The sequence below is a fragment of the Grampus griseus genome (assembly GCF_964374135.1).
Source record: "Grampus griseus genome assembly, chromosome: 10".
Lineage (NCBI taxonomy): Eukaryota > Metazoa > Chordata > Mammalia > Artiodactyla > Delphinidae > Grampus > Grampus griseus.
The window spans coordinates 19735582-19754767 of NC_139004.1; the positions used below are offsets into that span (position 1 = coordinate 19735582).

Sequence of the window (19186 nt, forward strand, 5' to 3'; positions counted from 1 at the left end):
TCATAGTTTTAATCATTTTCACTAGAATGGAGCTACAACTTTGGACATCTTAAAGAGAAAAAAAATCCTTAGGTCCTGGAAGGATGTACCCAACAGTGTGCTGGGAAGCATAATCATGTACCATGTACCTTGCCCAGCATGGGTGACCAACACTGGTATTCATTTGCGGGCATGAGAGTCAGGTAGAAAATAGAATTGAACCTTATAATTAAGCTACATGGTACAGTTCATCTCAGAGAAAGGAGAAGAAATTATCTTAAAGCTTTTCAGATATGGCCTACATAATCAAACAAATAGATTCTTATGGTCAATTAATTTATTTCTGGCCATCCGAGCAATTAAATTGAATTGATGGAGGACTGACAATTTTATGTGATGGCAAGTATAGCTAAAGATACAGACTCAATTATGGTAATGTCATTTGATCACAGCCTTTGTTTGCACTAGGAGGTTACAGTTAAGCCCTTGCTTAGGTAAAGCAATGGACTTAAAACTAAGGCAGTCTTTTCAAAGTCAAGTTACACTTGTCATTTTATTCCTGTTGTTATGACAACACTTTTAAAAGCAGCACTTCAAACGCTTAGCATTCAGGCATCTTATTATAGACTTGAATATAATATATGAGGGTATAAAGTGCAGCTCGTAGGGGTTTTAAAGGGACCAAGGGACGCAGGGTTAGAACACCTGGATGCCTTCTCAGCTTTGGCCCCTGGAGCTCCTTAACTTGGCTTTTTCTACTAAAAAAAAAAGAAGAAGAAGCGAGGGCTCATCCAGAGGAGGGAAGATGAAAGGATTTATGTGGGAAGATATGCATTATTATTCACAGTCTCTGTTCTGATTCTCTTGATTACAGCCTGCGTCACGCAGTTTTTAGAAGTCTGTAAATGACAGCGTGTGCCGATCACCTTCGGGTGCTTATTGTTAGCTATGGTATGATTCACTTATGTAACTGTAACTTTATAGAAAGACTTCTCATAACGCAGACTTATGATGAAAATTAATAATCGATATTGGGAGCCTGGGATTGACACATATACATTATTGGTACTATGTATAAAATAGACAACTGATGGGAACACACTGTATAGCACAGGGAGCTCTGCCTAATGCACTGTGTTAACCTAAATAGGAGGGAAGTCCGAAAGGGAGGGGATATCTGTATGTGTATGGCTGATTCATTTAGTTGTGCAGTGGAGGCTAACACAACATTGTAACCATACTCCAATAAAAATTAATTTTAAAAAGTCGATAAAGGGATAGTGGTATTGGAGTCAATCTACTACATGAAGCAGTGACCTGCTGTGTTTGCACTACAGTCTGATAAAAGCACAAAAATGTTTGTTAAATCTTACGTTGTAAGTTTTTCAACTGAAGTATAGTTGATTTATTAAAATCTTGTGTTCGTTTCAGGTGTACAGCAACGTGATTCAATTATACATATATTTTTTCAGATTATTTTCCGTTATGTTATTACAAGATATTGAATATAGTTCCCTGTGTTATACAGTAAATCTTTATTGCTTATCTATTTTATGTATAATAGAAAAATACAGAACGCTTCACAAATTTGCATGTGATCCTTGCACAGGGGCCGCGCTAATCTTCTCAGTCTTGTTTCAATTTTAGTATATGTGTTGCCGAAGTGAGCACTAATTTTTTGTTGTTGTTTTTTAAGAAACATACAAATAAAAAAATGTTTTTATTAAGGAAATGAGCTAGTTGAAGGCTGGTACTTTCCAATCATTATGTACTAACAGGGGGACACTTATCTGTCTTGTTAATTCTCTCTGCCTTCAAGTAAATTTCTCTGATAATTTTACCTTGGTCTCCTTCGACCTGTGGCGTTCTGTCTGAAGTCACGTGAATTATTACCAAACGAAGTAGAGGTGATAAAAAAAGGAGGATGCAAACGATAACATTTCAGAAAAACTCAGTGTCAGAAAGTTACTCTGTGGTTCGAATAGAATAAGGCTGTATATGAACGTGCCATCACATGCCAGCAGTTTCAAAGCTGAGTGGTTTCCCAGGGGCCTGTACACGTGTTCTCTGAATGGTAATTTTAGCAAATTAAACTGCTATAATAGGGATAGTGGTTTCATTACTGGTCCTTGCTGCTGCATACCAAGAAGGTGGTCATATTAACAACATCTGCTGCGTTATTTTTGTTTGCCAAAATCAAATAATTTATAATCAGAATGCAAAGCAGTTAGGTATAGCGATGTGCAAATACCTAGATTATCAACAAAGCAGAATTATGTTCCTTTTTATGGTACACCAAGGGCGTAAAATAATTTCTTACTATCCCTTGCTCTGTCCAGAGGATTTGAAGCTGTAGAAACAGGAATGAAGCAAAAAGTCCATTTAATCCTTAGCTTAAAGTACAATTTAGTGCAAAGAAAGAACAAATGTTTATGGATCCCACACTGGACCCATCAACATATGGCAAATTCCCAACAGCAAAGACAAAAGAATACATTACGGGCTTATTTGTACACATGTGAAATGCCATATTACTTGGATTCTGAGCCCAAAGGCACTGTCAGGATGCTTCCCCTCTCAGATGCCCACATAACTCCTAAAATCACACCAAGCTCCCACTCAGCTAGCAAATTAACTTCTGCTCTTAGCTGTCTGTGACCCTTTGCCCATTCATGCCCTTAGCCAATCTACCTAGAGGGGAGTCAGATCCATTTTTATAAAGCAGGAAAAAGAGGGGTTGGAAGACTTTTCTCAAGACAACCTGTCTCCCCTACCACACCACTCCATCACCTGACTCTCACCAGTTTCAACCCTGTTCTAGGCCATTCCCTGTGCATTCACTCCATCCTCTGGGTCACAGTAGAATTGTTTGAAGGGATACTTTCTATCTTCTGGGACTCAAATCTCACTCTGAAATGCTTGGCTTTCTTTTGGCTCTGTGTTTTAAATTTTGTCTCTGGTTCACTAGTGAGAAAGTGGTTTTTATCCATTTTCTTGCGTCCTTAGCCACTGTCTCCACCACCCCACCCATCTGGTCAGCCTGGGCGAAGTTATGAAAAGTAGAGTGACAGCGAGTGATTCTCTGGTCAGCCTGGGAGAAATAAAGCAGGTAACAGGCTTTCTCTGGACAGATCTTCTCAGGGCTTCAGACTCCTACTCATCAAATCATTTATTCATGGGAAAAAAGGGAGGAGAAAGGACAAGAGACTCAAAAGACATACCATCTTGATGCAATGTGTGGACCCTGTTTTAATCATGATGACAAACCTAATGAAAAAAGTCTTTTTTTTTTTTGTGGTACGCGGGCCTCTCACTGCTGTGGCCTCTCCCGTTGCAGAGCACAGGCTCCGGACGCACAGGCTCAGCGGCCATGGCTCACGGGCCCAGCCGCTCCACGGCATGAGGAATCTTCCTGGAGCGGGGCACGAACCCGTGTCCCCTGCATCGGCAGGCAGACTCTCAACCACTGTGCCACTAGGGAAGCCTGAAAAAAGTCATTTTTGAGACACTTGGGACATTTTAATATGGATTAGATATTAGACGATACTAAGGAAATATCGCTCATTTTGTTAGGTGCAAAATGGAATTAGGATCATGCAGGAAAATGTCCACACTTTTGAGATGCCCATGGAAGCTTGTAGGAGTGAAATGACATACGGTCTAGATTTACTTTAAGATGCTTTAATAACAACAATAACAAAAGGGATGGATGAAGCAAGTGTGGAAAATTCTTGACAATCATTCTACTCGGTGATGGGTTTTTAGGAATTTGTTATCCCATTTTCTTTATTTACATGCATATTTGAACATTTTAATTTATTGGATGTCTACTGGCCCAGTGCTGATATAAGAAGGCAATCCCAAATAGTGTATGGGTGTCAGGGCCCGCATCTAGCATGAAGCAAGCAAGTATAGTGTTGGAGACAGTAATCCTTAACTTTCACCCGCTTTATGGAGCACTTTAGAACTCAGTGAAGGTAAGAATGGGAGATGCAGGATGAAAGCAATACATGATAATCCCTGTCCTCCTCGAATCTCGGTGTGGGTAAAGATGAGGTCATAGAGAAGGGAAATTTGTCTGTTTTCTCTCGAAGGAGAGGGAGATTTGGTTTAGCCTTTTTCCTTGGTGAGTCGACCCAATCCCACTTGGAAGCAAACAAGAAGCCTATCATTTGACCACATTGGTGGTCAAATTAACTGGCTTTAAGAATTTCCAGATCCACCTAATTTTCCATTCCTCCCAGACCAACATCTGTGTAAACACAGAAACCCCCAAACTGGGACCATCTCTCTTAGACATGGAGCAGATTAACAGGGAAAGGAACTGTGTCGTCAGGGGGCCTCAGATTTTGCCTCCGTCCTCTGGCTTGTAGGAAGAAGCTCGCGGGAATATCCTGAGGCTTTCATCATGGACAAGGGCACAGAGGGGTCTAAGGCCGTCAGGACTTGAGAAACAAACGCATACTGTGAACAAACTGGCAGCACTGACCTTAGGAGCATTACTCATGCAAAAATGAAAAGATGAAATAATCTGTGTAGGGAAGTTAGGTGTTCAAGCCAATTGACAGAGGCCTTATCCACCATATGGAGCACCCAAAGAATTTAGTACCTCATGCTAAATTTAGAAGACTTTGGAACAGGTGACCCTTTGGGGAATAAAAATAAACAGAATGGTGCATCTTTTGGTGGCCACACAGCTGTCTGTAGTATGACCTAATGAGGAGACGCATAATAACATTTCATGTTCGCAGATTGCTCTTTTCTAAATGTTTTGACATCTATATCCTGACAGCAACCCTGTAAATTAGGTAGGACAATTACCATGATTCCTAGGTAAGGAAATTGACCTGTAGACAACTGTTCCAACAAGGCTGTTGGCAGAACCAGAACTAGCATTGGAGTTTCTGCCACCCACATGTGGCCTTGCTTCTACTCATCTCTATTTTCCCTTAGCTGAGAAAGCAGAATTCCTCCTCTAGTTTTATTTGCCTGTTTCTTTTTCTTTTCTTTTTTTTAAAATTTGGCCGCGCTGCGTGGCTTGCAGGATCTTAGTTTCCCGACCAGGGACTGAACCCACACCCTTGGCAGTGAGAGCGCAGAGTCCTAACCGCTGGACCGCCAGGGAATTCCCTTCTTTGCCTGCTTCTTAACGTGACTTTCCTTCAATTGGAGTGGAGGGTCACCAGTACTCAGAATGCCCTGTGGCCCCGAAGACGTCACTAATCAGGTCTGATCAGGTGCTCAGAGGGTTCAGGAACAATTGATCTTTGTCTCACTGTCACTCTCCTTGCTTTTTATTTTCTTATTCCATAACCTTTCCCCACAATGAGATGCTCATTGTAACATAGTATAACATAGTATAACAATAACAGCATTTTAGATTCAACAAAAATAAATGGGTAATCCTTGCTATTCAGGAGTAATGCCTTGTACCTTAAACTCTTGTGGTTAAATCCAGAAAGTTCAGTTTTGACTAAACCCAGAACTGAATTATTGGGTTTATTTGAAGATATTTACCACATTAAAATAAATATTTAACCTATATCTCAGCCTCTGCACCTTCCTATTGATATAACTATCAATAACATCTAGAAAGAGCCTAATATAATTTACAGAGTCTCAAACCTGGCTGTGTATTAGAAGTTCCTGGAGAGCTTTTTAAAAATGTGATTGTTGGGCTTCCCTGGTGGCGCAGTGGTTGAGAATCCGCCTGCCGATGCAGGGGACACGGGTTCGTGCTCCGGTCCGGGAAGATCCCACATGCTGCAGAGCGGCTGGGCCCGTGAGCCATGGCCGCTGAGCCTGCACGTCCGGAGCCTGTCCCCGGCAACGGGAGAGGCCACAACAGTGAGAGGCCTGTGTACCGCAAAAAAAAAAAAAAAAAAAAGTGATTGTCTGAGCCTCATCCCCAGAGACTTTGTTTTAATTGATCTGGGGTGGAGCCTTGCCAGAGATACTTAAAACAATCTTCCCAGGGTTTAATTTTTCTCTGCGCACACAGTATACCATAATCTTGGTCACATCTGCCTTCCATTCTTTCAATATGTAAAAAATTGAGTCACGATTAATGTTCTTTAGTCACTTGATTCCAACTCCACTACAAGAAATATTTGAAAAAGGCATTGTAGTCTTTACCAGAAACACAGGACAAAATTGTCTCTCTTATTTAGTGGCAAAAAGGAATGGCTCTGAAAAGCTTAGGATTTAAAAGAAAAAAACTTTTCCACTGTTGTAAAGACTCAAAAGTAACTGCCTATCAGGACTGGAACTCATGGTCCTCTAATCTTCTGCTTTCCAATTGTGTGCTGACAAAGCAAGTGAGCCTTGTGTCTCAGGGCTGCTGAGACCAAAGAATTCACCCTGCCTGGGTTTGTGGCCCGGCAGTACCACTTTATATTGTATAGCCTTGATGGGCTCCTTAACCTCTCCAGACCTTAATTGCCTCATCTGTAAAATTGGGAAAAGAACCAAACTCATAGTTTCCTGTGAAAATTAAATAGGTTACTGAATTAAAGTGCTTAGAACAGTGAATAGCATTCGCTATTCTTATCGTTAGGATGATGAGGATGTATTATCAAGTTGTCTCCAGTTTAACGAGGTCTGGATGGAGACTTCCTGTGCATCTCCCAGATGAGAAATCTTTCAAAGGAGGTTGATTTCCTGAGCTTTATAATTTACCTAGGATCTCATTTATAGTACTGTGCATTCTCAGGTGTCTTGAAAGTCGAATTAGCTGAGCTAGGGTTCAATTGGAGAGACTATATAATATCTGCAGAGGGGGTAAAAAAATCGTTGATTCTTCCTAAATAAAAAAATGCAGTTGGCATTAAATACGGCACAAGATCCTAGGATATTTTACCACCAAGCAGGCATTTTTAAGAGTTGATTTTCTACGGTATGATTTGTGAGCTTTTCAGTGGACGCCCTCCGGACAACCAGCTGCTCTGAACATTTTCTTTTCTGAAGGGTGTCATTCACACTGTGTGTTTCTCAAACCTCATCCCAAGACTTCGGAATTGAAAGTACAGAGAACATTAAATGTGGGTGCTGAGTACAATCCAGTGGGATGAGCAGAATGTGGAATGTGAACTGGGCAATGTCTTTAAAAAAATGACATGCATTCATTCACGTAAGAATGTATTTTGATCCCTAGGAGGGACAAATTTTTCTCTGTACCAAAAATACACCATTTGGCAGGATGGGTTTATTGTTTCCGAGTCAGCAGTGTGGGTGTTCCAGCCCCAAGAGCAGATGCCCTCCAACTGTTCGGCTTGGGGTATTCAGGGTAAAGAGAAAAAGGGGGCAACAGTATGGACAGGTGGCTGGACACAGCCAGCCACTGCACTCCCTACCCTCCTGCCGCCTTCCAGAGCTGGATTTCAGACCACGCTGTGTGCCACAATTAATATTCTCAGCAGGGAAGGGCAGTATCAAATGTATCAGTTATGTTTCTGTTAGCACTTCCAGAGTCAAGGAAAATGGTTTAAGTGGGAGCATTTGTCTTAGTGAATGAGAATACACTTCAACTTAACACGTGTGTATATATGTTACGTATTTCCTGAGAGTCAGCTCAGAGGTAATGTCATGCCATCACAGCTCTAATTAATAGAGGGTCTTAAGTTAGACAGAATCTTAGAGATTGCTACAGTCAGCGTCTTTGTACACAACAGAGAGGAGCAGCAAGTAAGAGCAAGGGAGCAGCAGGATCCGGAAGCTTAAACACACACGTGCACACACAGACACCTCAAGTTGTGTGGTGTGTGGTTAGACCATCAGTCTGCAGTCACACAATTGGTGTGAATTTCCTCTTTGGAACAATGACCTCTGCTCAGTTTCCTCTTCTCTAAAATGGGGCTCATAATATTGACATCGTTAAGTTATTGTGAGGATTAAGGGACATCGAGCCTGTCAAGTGTAACGCCAGGCACAGAGTATACACTCAGTAAAACAGATGCCTGCGACCACCACCACCATCATCATCAACATCAAGGTCAAGGATATAAAGACAAATGGCCTCACCTAAGCAATGAAAGTTTTATGTTTTTATGCTCTTCATTTTGCTAATCAGGTTGGTCTCGCTGAAACCTAAGATCTCAAGTGCTGAATTCCGGCACTGCAATAAGCTTATCATGAAGTTGCAACTCAATTGTCTGAGCCGGGCTCCCCTGTGAGAACATGTAGGCAGGGAGGAGTCACCCTCAACTCCTTCTGGTAACCTTGCCTGAAGACAAAAACCTGATTATGGCATGTAACTTTGCCTTAGAAAAGTTGAATCTCTCTTTTTTTTGTCCAAAACAGAGCAATTGAAGGCCAACTATACCTATTTCTTTTTCTCTTCATGAAGTTTCCTTTGATTGCTCCTTTTGGATCTTTAGGAGAACCTGATGGAGGGATAAGAAAATAAGAGTGAAGGTCGACGTGCAAAGTGTCGACTTTTGAACCTCACTGCAATGCTCTGGTTTAACGAGCTCAAATTAACCTCCTCTGTGTCAGTTCCCACGTAAGACATTTCTTTTATAATTCATTGCTGGGGTAATTGGCCCTCCGAGGAACCGCTGTATTTTGCATGTCCATCTTCCTGATAGCAGTAACTTCAGTGATAACCGAGTATGTATCCGTTTTGGTCTGGCTACAACGAAGCTCAGAGCAAAACTTGCTGCTTAATTGTAGCATAAACATTAATTTTTTAAAGTTAGAATACTGACTTTCTGAGCTCCTTCTTTTGATACTTATTCTCTTTTTTAATTGTGTATTATTGTAAACTGTCTAAAATGTTTGAAAAGTTATGGAGAATAATTTTTTTAATAAACTTTAACCAAGTCTTGTTCTTCTCCCAATTACCATAGATGAATTCCAAGAGGCTTTAACAGCTATCTATTGCTTGACAAAAATCACAAGGATATTTCCATCTGTGTCCACTCATCGTCCCATAATTTGTTGCAGCTGTTTGTTTCGGTTTTAGTTTTTGGAAGCCACTGGATCCCAGAGGTTCCAGACAATGAGGAAACTACCAATCATTATTATAAATCCCCCATAAATCTTGATAAATGAAATAATCATCATTCCCATTGAATTATTCCCATAAAAGAAATTTTACTCAGGCTAACATAGGGCCCATGAAGATAATTTCTCTTGCACTGATTTGAAAAATGGGCACTTCTGGAAAAGATCAAACAGGAGTTAAGGGCTTCCCTGGTGGCGCAGTGGTTGAGAGTCCGCCTGCCGATGCAGGGGACGCGGGTTCGTGCCCTGGTCCGGGAGGATCCCACGTGCCGCGGAGCGGCTGGGCCCGTGAGCCATGGCCACTGAGCTTGCGCGTCCGGAGCCTGTGCTCTGCAACGGGAGAGGCCGCAGTGGTGAGAGGCCTGCGTACCGCAAAAAAAAAAAAGAAAAAGAAAAAATACTTCTATTTAACAAACCAATGCAATTTTGCACATCACGCACACTGGTTACCGCTTTAAGTCTTTTCTGAGAGAGGGACAGAACGGTGAACCATGCATGGATTAACCAGCTCTGACACTATTCATTTCCTTCAACTGCAGGTAATTATCCTGTATAATTCTCCTATGCATAAATTAAACTGCATGAATTAACAATGATCTTGTTTTCCTACATTCAGTAATTAAGACAAAACTGAACAAGGGACACTTTACATGTGGGTATGGATTAGACAATAATCCTTCTAAAAGGGAAGGAATGACTCCTTTTTTCTCCCAAGTTTGCTTTTTCTCTATTTCCCTCCCCTTTTGTGGGGTTTTCAGATCGGAGGCATTGCGAAGGACAGTTGTTTGCATGAGGAAGGGGAAGGCTTGCCACTGACACACATCACTTATCAGGACGCATTGTCTACTCAGTGGAAAAGTGTCTGTTTCCCTGTGATAGGGTACCTCTCAGCACAGGCACACTGCTTACTTAGCGGGACTAATGAACCTTTTGGCTGGATGATGTGAAAAAGCTTCTCAGTGATTACAATAAAGTCCTGAAGTGTCTCATTAATGCCTTGATATCAACTAAGACTCTCGACCTGAAAATTGCATGGACCATCTGAGTACTGAGTGACTAAGCCAAGTGATCTGGCAACCATAATCCAGCTCAGTTCTGTGCGAGAACTCAGGCTTCTGGAACATGCTACTAACCGGCAGTTATAGGAACTCTGAATCTGGGGTCTTTGTATATTTACATCCACAGCTACAGCCCAGACTGATACCAGGCGGCCCAGATTTAAAACTGTACTCTGTCTTTACTAATTTCGCTGAACCTCAGTTCTCTCATCTATAAAGTACAGATGATAATAGTAATTACCTTGGGGTCACTGAGAGAATTCAGTGAATGAATACATGTGCCTGGCACATTGGAAATGCTATTAAATGATAGCTATTATTATTAATATTGTTATATAAAACATTTTATTTCGATTCGATGTTTCACTACAGAAGAGGGGCTTTATGTCAACATGCGATATGAGATACATGTGGACATATATGTAATTCAGAAATTGGGTTTATTTTTAAAAATTACAATGGCTTCAGACTTCCCTGTGCCTTCATTCAGTATCACATAATTTACTTAAGGGGAGAAGATGCAAGGAACATCTTTTTTTTTTTTTGCGGTACGCGGGCCTCTCACTGTTGTGGCCTCTCCCGTTGCGGAGCACAGGCTCCAGACGCGCAGGCTCAGCGGCCATGGCTCACGGGCCCAGCCGCTCCGCGGCATATGGGATCCTCCCGGACCGGGGCACGAACCCGCAGCCCCTGCATCGGCAGGTGGACTCTCAACCACTGCACCACCAGGGAAGCCCAGGAACATCTTTTCTGCACACAGAATCTACATGCAAGGTCTACCTGCACTTATTTCCCCCCAGTTAGACTGTAAAGGAGTGAGACTCATTCCTTAAATGAAAACTACACATTCTTTCAATTTTTTTTTTCAGTACCTCTAGCTTGATAACTGTATATTCACATATTTGAAAGCACCTTGAGTTAATGTAGCCCCTTAGCCTCTTCTTGCTTTGGCTGTTTTCTTCCATCAGTGGCAAAAGAGCCATTTTGCAATACTCAGAGCCAAAAAAAATTACATCTGGAAAATATATTAATGTGAAGAAACACACTTTGAGGATCTAAAAAAATAATAATAAATAACCCTTAAAAAAGAAACAGCACATGCCATTTCTATCCTATTTTCGGCCAAAGGCCATTTGACAAAATTCAAAGGGCAAAGCTTTTTTAGGGATGTCATGGGAGCCTGCAAAGGGAGCAGTTCCTGACCTTTCTTATGTCATTATCGGGGCAGGTTTCCACTTGCAAAATACAGTGTCAAACTGACATCATTAGTCAGGTAGTAAGAGAAAACAGTCATGCTTCAGGCTCTCAATGAATTGGGCTTCAAATAGGCCATATTTTGGTGACTGAAGATGGTGGGCAGGCAGAACAAATCACCCCTCCCTCTCTCCAGCTTAACATTGATTTTGCTACAAAGGCCAGTTGAATGGATATTCTGGGGTGGCAGACGCCAAATGGGAGTGAGAACAGCTCAGCACTAACCCAGCCTCTTAGACATACTGGCACCGTGATTTTGGACAAGCCTTTTGTTTTGTTTCCTAATTGGTGAAACCAGGGACATTAACGTTCGTCCTGCATACATCATGGGGTTCTCTGGTTGAGACGGGATAATGGATGTGATGCAAGTTGTTGAAGACTGCAAAAGCCCGCAGAAATATAAGGTACTATGACTTAGACCAAGGTGTTATTATGTACCATTTCTGAGGGGACCTTGAACTTGAACTTCAGGAGCAGTAAACTTTGGGTATCAAGGAAGGAGGCATGTGCAAAAAAGAAGTGGTAGAAAAAGGAAGAAGAGCAGTCAGCCTGCTGGGGAGGAGGGCTAACACACTTCATTGTGTGTTAGTCTGGCTGTGTTTCATCTCTTTTTCTCCATCTCCTAAGTGGGTCCCAAATTTGACGACACTCCCCAAAGTAAAGATTTGCAGCGCATCTACCTGCCACACTGAGGCAATTCTACTTTCAAAAGAAGTTACCAGGCGTCTTGCTTATTCACACGTTGAATTAGCCAGTTTGAAATTCTTTCTCAATGCTACCAATTCCCCTTTTCCTAAATCCTCCCCCAATAAACCAACCAACAAACTGCTTCTGATACATATTTTAAGAATGAGTTTCTTAGGCCAATATTCTACAGCAAGAGAACGTGGGCTTTAGATTTGGTTATTCTACTACTGACAACTGTCACACTATTTACCTCACAGTGAAGAAATCTGATAGGAATAACACAAGATTGTGGTTTTAATTGACTTTTTTTTCCTGCATCCGACAGCATGGACCAATCCAGTTATTTATTGCTGCGTGACAAATCATCCCCAAATTCAGTGGCCTAAAACAACAAGAGTGAGTCAGGCGTTGGGAAGGGCTCTGCTGGACAGTCTGGCTCAAGGTCTACCATGCAGTCAGATGGTGGCTGGACATGGAGCAGTAGGGACCAGAGAAGCTGGGTACTGGCCAGGCATCTCTCTCTCTCCTTGTGATGCCAGGCCTCTCCATGTGGCTGGTTAGTTTGGGCTTCCTCACAGCATGGCAGCCTCAGGATAGTCAGATAGCTTACGTGGCGGCTGATAGCTTCAAGAGCTAATAAGAAGCTGAGTTATCTTTTGTGATCTAGCCTTAGAAGTCACATTCCCTATTAGTCCAGAGAGTCAGGTTTTTGAGCGGAGAAACAAAGGCCTCATTTCTCAATGGGAAGAGTATCAAAGTCACTGTGTAGGAAGGCCTGTAGGGTGGAAGATACTGTTGAGGCCACCTTTGGAAAATATAGTCTGCCATATAGACTGACTATAAAGTTGAGATAAGTTGTAGAATGTCAATAATTATCCCTGATACTGATACTTACATACAATCTCTCCTTACTACCACCCTGCCAGCGATAGCTAATAGATCAGATAGTAACTTCTAGTTCGGTAAAACAGGCAACTATTCTGATGCCTTCTCTTCCCCTCCCCCTTGTGCCTTAATGACTTAGTAACACTTGTTAAACTTCCTAAAAATCTCAGGCATCCGATTCTGTTCTGCCATATTTACATGCCTCCGTCCCTCAGGGCACTGTGCATATACACCTGTGGCTCCCCGGGCTCCCCATGTGCTCCCACGACAGCTGCACTGGATAGGAGTGATTGGCATTCAGCATCATTCCAACCCCATCTCGGTGCCTTCTAGTACCGAAGCCCAGAAGCTGAAAACACTTTTGAGAATCCCCTGCAGCTCGGATTACGCACATGATGCAGGGGGTCTCCACCAGGGGTACTTGCCACAAGATTTGATGGGGAGGCTGTGGGTATTGGTTTCCTACGGCTGTTTTAACAAATTGCTACAAATTTAGTGGCATAAGGTGACACACATCTACTAGCTTACAGTTCAGGAGGTCAGAAGTCTGAAATGGGTCTCACAGATGTGTTCCCGTCTGGAGATTCCAGGGGAGAATCCACTTCCTTGCTTTTTCTAGCTTCTAGAGGTCACCCACATTTCTTCTCTTGGTGCCTCTTGCTCCACCTTCTAAGTCAGCAATGTTGCATCTCTCTGACCCTTCCTGCATAGTCATATGACCATAGCTGGGACAGGTTCTCTGCTTCTAAGGACTGATGAAATTAGCCTGGGCCCACCTGGAGAATCCAGGATGATCCTAAGGTGCTTGACTTTATCATATTTGCGAAGTTCCTTTTTGCCATGTAAGGTAATCTCTTCATTCACAGGTTTCAGGGATTAGGATATCTTTTGGGAGGGGGTGACGACACATTATTTTGCCTGCTATGCTATACTTCTGCCTTTTCTGTTGTCACCACTGGCAACCACCTTCATGGACTGTCTGGCTTTCCTGTGGTGCCTTCCTGGCTGGCTGTTTCCTGATGGTGGCAGTGGCAGCCTCATTCTGGAGACAGTAGCTTCCTAAATCAGCAGGCAGCATCTTGATTATTGATCAGGCAGTGACTCCATTACAACACGACTTTCAAAGTTGTTACAGAAAGCTTGACCTAGGGTGTGTTTCCCTGGCCTTCCTGACCTGACAATTCCATAAGTCATTTTATGTCCTTTCTGCTGAGTGGGTTCTGAACCCCGATGCATGTTCTCAGTGCTATATCCCTGTGTGTGTCTATCTCTCTCTTTTCTAAGCTCCACATATTTCTGAACCATCACCAAGACAACACTAAATTATATTACAATTTCGGAAGATACGGATCATTTCAAAGTGGCTAAAATGCTGCTAAATAACTTTATAAATGAAAAGTATGGCACTGCTGTTCACGGGTTATCTGGTAGTTATACAGGAATCTTCATTTAGGGAAGTTAACCTTGAACCTCCATATATCAGCAGGGTCACATTAATTAGAAGGTAGACTGTTACAGTTAAGGCCAAGACCAAGTCACTCCGGGGCTTCATATATAGCAAAAGGTAGGGAAAGCAAATGCTGTACTGGGAATAACCTCTCAGGAGCTGCACTAGCTCCAGGAAACTGTCACTTTGGATTTATTCCCCCTATTATGGGAAGGAAAAACCGTGTGCCCTTTGTGTTCATCTGTATTACTTTTGTATTTGTGAGGTACCCTCCCCCCCACCCCGCTCTTGCCTCTCTTCCAAAAGTCCTCCCAGAAAACAAAGACAGAAGGGGACCAGCTTGAAGAGAATGGAGTCATTGTTCCTTCAGGTCCTTCCTGAACAATTTGTTTGAGAAGGAATAGATCACTTCCAGTGCTAGAGGTGAAAGCCACAGCATTAAACCCCAAAGACAAGTGACTTTATTATACAAGAGTTACAGGACATTGTTCTGTACACAGGTTGTTTTGTGGGACGGGCATCGCCAGCCTCGTTTTAGCACCATCACCATTATTTAATAGCCTTATTTCATAATCGTGCCCATCTGACCTTTGCCAGGCACACCGCCTCACTATCCTGAACTTTCCTACCTTCAGTCTTGATCTTAAATCTAGGTCACAGGCAACGAATTCACATTTGATGCCTATGATTTGCTAGGCAGCACGCAAGCCCTGAGGATGCAGGAAGGAACAAAATAGACCCTCTGTGCCCTCAGGGAGCTCACCGTCTTCCTAGTCTTATCTGGTGAGTCTTCCCTTTTCCCTTCCATTTATCTGTAATCTTACCATAGGCACGGATGAAATCTTCACTGGCTACTTCAATCACAGCCTTCCTCTCCTTCCTCTGACCTCTCACAGCCCATTTCTAGGGTGACCAAACCGGAATCCTTCTGAGTGAAAGGGGTGCTATTAATAATTATGCTGCAACAACAGATGTACACAGGGCAAACCAAGACATGTGTGGACAGCACTCTGTCCAACACAGTTGGGCTCTTCCTCCTTCCCTACCAGACTGTGCACTTCCTAGAAGGTATAATCAATATCTTACACTTTCATATTGAATAAAAAATCTAACTTTGGCCAGATCCCAGTACTCCCTTAAATTACAAAACACTGAGGACTTGGACTTCTAATGCACCTCAGAAATAAAAATACTTGTTAATCATTTTATTATATTTTTGAATGCTAAATGGTGTGAAAAACATTCCCTTTGTCTAAGACTCTGCCCTCCTTGGTCTGGCAGAGAGCTCGTTTTGATCTTATGAAATACAACATAGAAATATTGCACCTCATTTGCTTTCACTGTTGAAAAGAAATCTAATTTTCTTTTTTAATTAGTGTGATAGACATGTGAAAACATTCATCTCCTCCACGCAGTGCTCATCAGTGTCATGTAAACCTTGCACACTAGACAATAAGTCAGAGTGGCTTCTTTTCTTGATGGTGTCCAGGGAGGGCACCCCAGCATTGGGCCATGTGTAAAATGATCTTTTCTACATAGCCGGCCACATTCTGAGAAAAACATCTATTATTATTTGGGAATACTTCCAACTAAGGTGGGATTAGTGTACAGTGACCAAAAAACAAAACCAAAACAAAACGAAAAACCCAACAACAACAAACCTTGGCCATTCAGCCAGAGACGAACTCGGTGGCCTCAGAGGGCAGATAGGAAGAGGGAGGAGGACGTGTGGGTGTTTCGATATTAATTCATTCAAGATCTGTGCATGGAGTGCTTTTGTTTAGTTGAATCGGCTGGAAGGCCTCCACATGCACAATGGGGAGGTTTTCATTTTCAGGGGGAAAATGTTGTGCGGAGAAACTGTCTAGAAGGATATGATTTTGAAAGCGGAGAGGAATGAAGCCAAAGGAGGGTTCCCTCCAGATGAAAAGGCACATAGTCATAATCGTTCTCCTTTGTTGACGGGATCTTTCAAATAATCACTGTGGGGTGTTTACACGACAACTGCTTTACGGAGCCATCCCGTGTCTAGGTTTGCCTTTGGGGAACCAATTATGTGCTGCTGGCCTATCTGTACCTCCTCTCCCCACCCCCAGCCCCGCTTCCCTTGCTTCACTGTCTGTTTTCAGCTGGTATTCTTTTCTGGTTGAATGGCCACAAACACAAGCTGTCTATCTCCTCCAGCTCGTGGAGTTCAGCTTGGCAGATGAAAATAACCTTGGTAGAGGAGCTGTTCAGAAGCACGAGGCCCTGCCCATGGCCACCAGGGCAGAGAAAGCCCAAGTGGAAAGTCAAATCTGCCATTGCCCAGAGGAGCACCTACTGCATAAACAAAATGGACTTTCACTTTACCGCCACCTCCTCCCAAGAAAAGGAAGAAACTGGTTTTAGACTTCTGACTTCTTTGCAGAATAGAAACAAGACAGCATTTTATCTTTTTTCCCCAAGCCATTGAATGAAATGAACAGTAAAAATAAAACACAGGTTTGCAAACGCTTCAACCCCAGGGACTGTTGTTTGCCTGATTCCACGATTTAATGTGAAATGTGCAGGCTGTGCTGCCCACCCTCCAGAACTGCCTTTGTCTGTGTTTTAGTCTCTTGACACCATGGGGTGAGCCAATAATCTGTGAATTAACCCAAAATATAGCAGAGAAGTGACTTGGTTATATTCAGAAGTGAGCATGTGGTTGGTATCACAGCTGGGCTGTGGGGTTTAACTACACTAGGGATGTATCCATTCAGCAACCTCAGACTTAGGGCAGGACACCTGGCCGTTTGGGCAGGACACCTGGCCGTCATGGGCAGGGCCCCAAGTCAATGGACTTCAATACTAAAGAGTAGAATTTGATATGAGTTTAGCTACCAACACCTGTAGATATAAATATCTCCTTCCCAGGTCCCTTGGTTTCTCCAGGTCACCCTTGAAAAGGGATGGGTCCCTTTTCTGCTGGAAATAATTTGACTTTGCAGTCAACAAAAAGAAAGAGAGTCATCGCTGGCGCTTGTGTTCGGGTACTCAGAATTTTGTGCAAGTCCCTAGTGCAGGCTTTTATTAGCTTTTCCTCGCTCTAGCTTGGTATTCCTTTATATTTATACATAAGATAAAATATTTAAAGCAGAAATCTCACACTGGATTGGCAGAGGAAGAGAGAAGCAGCACCCATTGGGGGCCTTTCGGAAAAGCAACATATGCAGTACGTTTTTGCTCAACAGATTCTCCAGTATTCAGGTTTTCAGATGCTTGGATGCAGCAGATTTTGGGGCAAGTGTATCACCTTCCTGGGGAAGAGACAGGATTAGGCAGTATCTCTACTGAAGGGGGAGCTGGGCACAAGAGGCTGAGCCTGAGGGCTGGGCTACCAGGGATGGTGAAAAGCAGGGAGGCCCTTTCCTCTAGTGGCTGTTACCCTGAGTAGACACACCCCTGCAATTTGTTCCTACAGAAGGTTAGCCACTGGCTGCTTCCTAATTAACCACTGGAGAGTAGCCCGATGATGCTCCTTCTTGAAGAGTTCACAGCTGACATCCCTTGCTTGGAACAGCAGCTAAAACAGTCTGATGGAGACACGATGGGGGGGGGGGATTAGAGGGAAAACTCAGAGGCTGGTTCAAAAAGGCTGGAGGAGGAAGAGGAAGAGGGGAAATAGGTGAATAGGAATATCCTGGGGTGGGGGTGGGTAGGAGAAGAGGAACATTCTCAGAGCCAGATAACCCTGATAGAAAACAAAAACGAAGAAGTGATCACGTGTCAGATAACAAAGGGGCAAATGCTCACAGAAGATGCCCAGTCCCATACGGAGCGCCAAGTACAATCTCTTTGGGAATGGGGGCGACGATTAGTCCCAGTCCTAGAACTTCAACCAACTGCATGGCTGTGAGCGTGGAGGAAGTGGAGAGCAGGGAGGAAAGACGGACCCAACATGTTTTCCAAGACAATCATGATTGTATCCCCCGGACCAAAAGCTTAAACGTTTCCTCTCCGTCACTCGAGCAACACGTTGGTATCTTCAGGATAAGAACCTTCCACGCTGCCAACATCCCCTCTGCACCACCCCCGCCCCTCCCCCCAACAAAATCCGCCCGGTTATCTTGCTTTTCCACTTGCTCTCTTGCTCCTGCGGGAGCTGTCACTTTGCACGAGGGGCTGGCACAGCGCTTCTGCCACCTTAACATCTGCATGGCTTCCGCTTGTCTAATTTCCAGCAGCACCTACTCCCTTCTAACATGAGGTTCTCTATCCGTTCCCCACTACCCTGGGGGAGGGGGATAGGAGGTTACAGTCTCAAGGTAACAGAGTTGCAGATGCTTCTCTTCTCTAGACCATCTCCCAAGCCACAGAAACTTGCAGGGGTGCTCCGGTCCTCAGGTGCATCATCACCTACCCCACTCCCACTCTCCACCCCCGTTTTTCCAGACACTGGTGGGCATCAATGCAACAAATTTCTCCTTCTTGCCCCTCCTCCCAATTCTCATCCCCCCACCCCGTCACCCCACATTGCCAATTTGTAATTCAGACACGCGGGGATGAGGCTGGTTCATTGCCAAGCTGAATCCGGGCAGCCTGGGGGCAAGTTGGGACCCCAGAGACTGCGATCTGGACTCCCCGTGGGCGCTGAGAGTGCCGGAAGTCGTTCGGTGGCAGCCGGCAGCTCAGGACCCGCATCCCGGGACGCTCTCCGCGCCCCCCCCCCCCGCCACCGCCCGCCCCAGAGCACCTAACGTCCGGCCACGCGTGTCCTAGCCCCAGAGATGCTCCAGCCGCCGGGCACTGCCGGGGGCCCCTTACCATCTTCTGGGCCGGTCCCTCCACTCTCCTGGGCATCCCTCGGTTCTGACTGCAAAAGTGCTTGTGCCCTGCACCGCTCGGCAAC

At 43.8% G+C, this 19186-nt stretch overlaps 1 protein-coding gene across 6 annotated transcripts in view; it reads right to left on the reverse strand.

The window, feature by feature from the left end:
* Positions 1 to 19186, reverse strand: part of RIPOR2 (RHO family interacting cell polarization regulator 2) — a gene marked incomplete at its 5' end in the record, with an annotated part of 208430 nt that overhangs the window by 66973 nt on the left and 122271 nt on the right. The window lies entirely within an intron of this gene.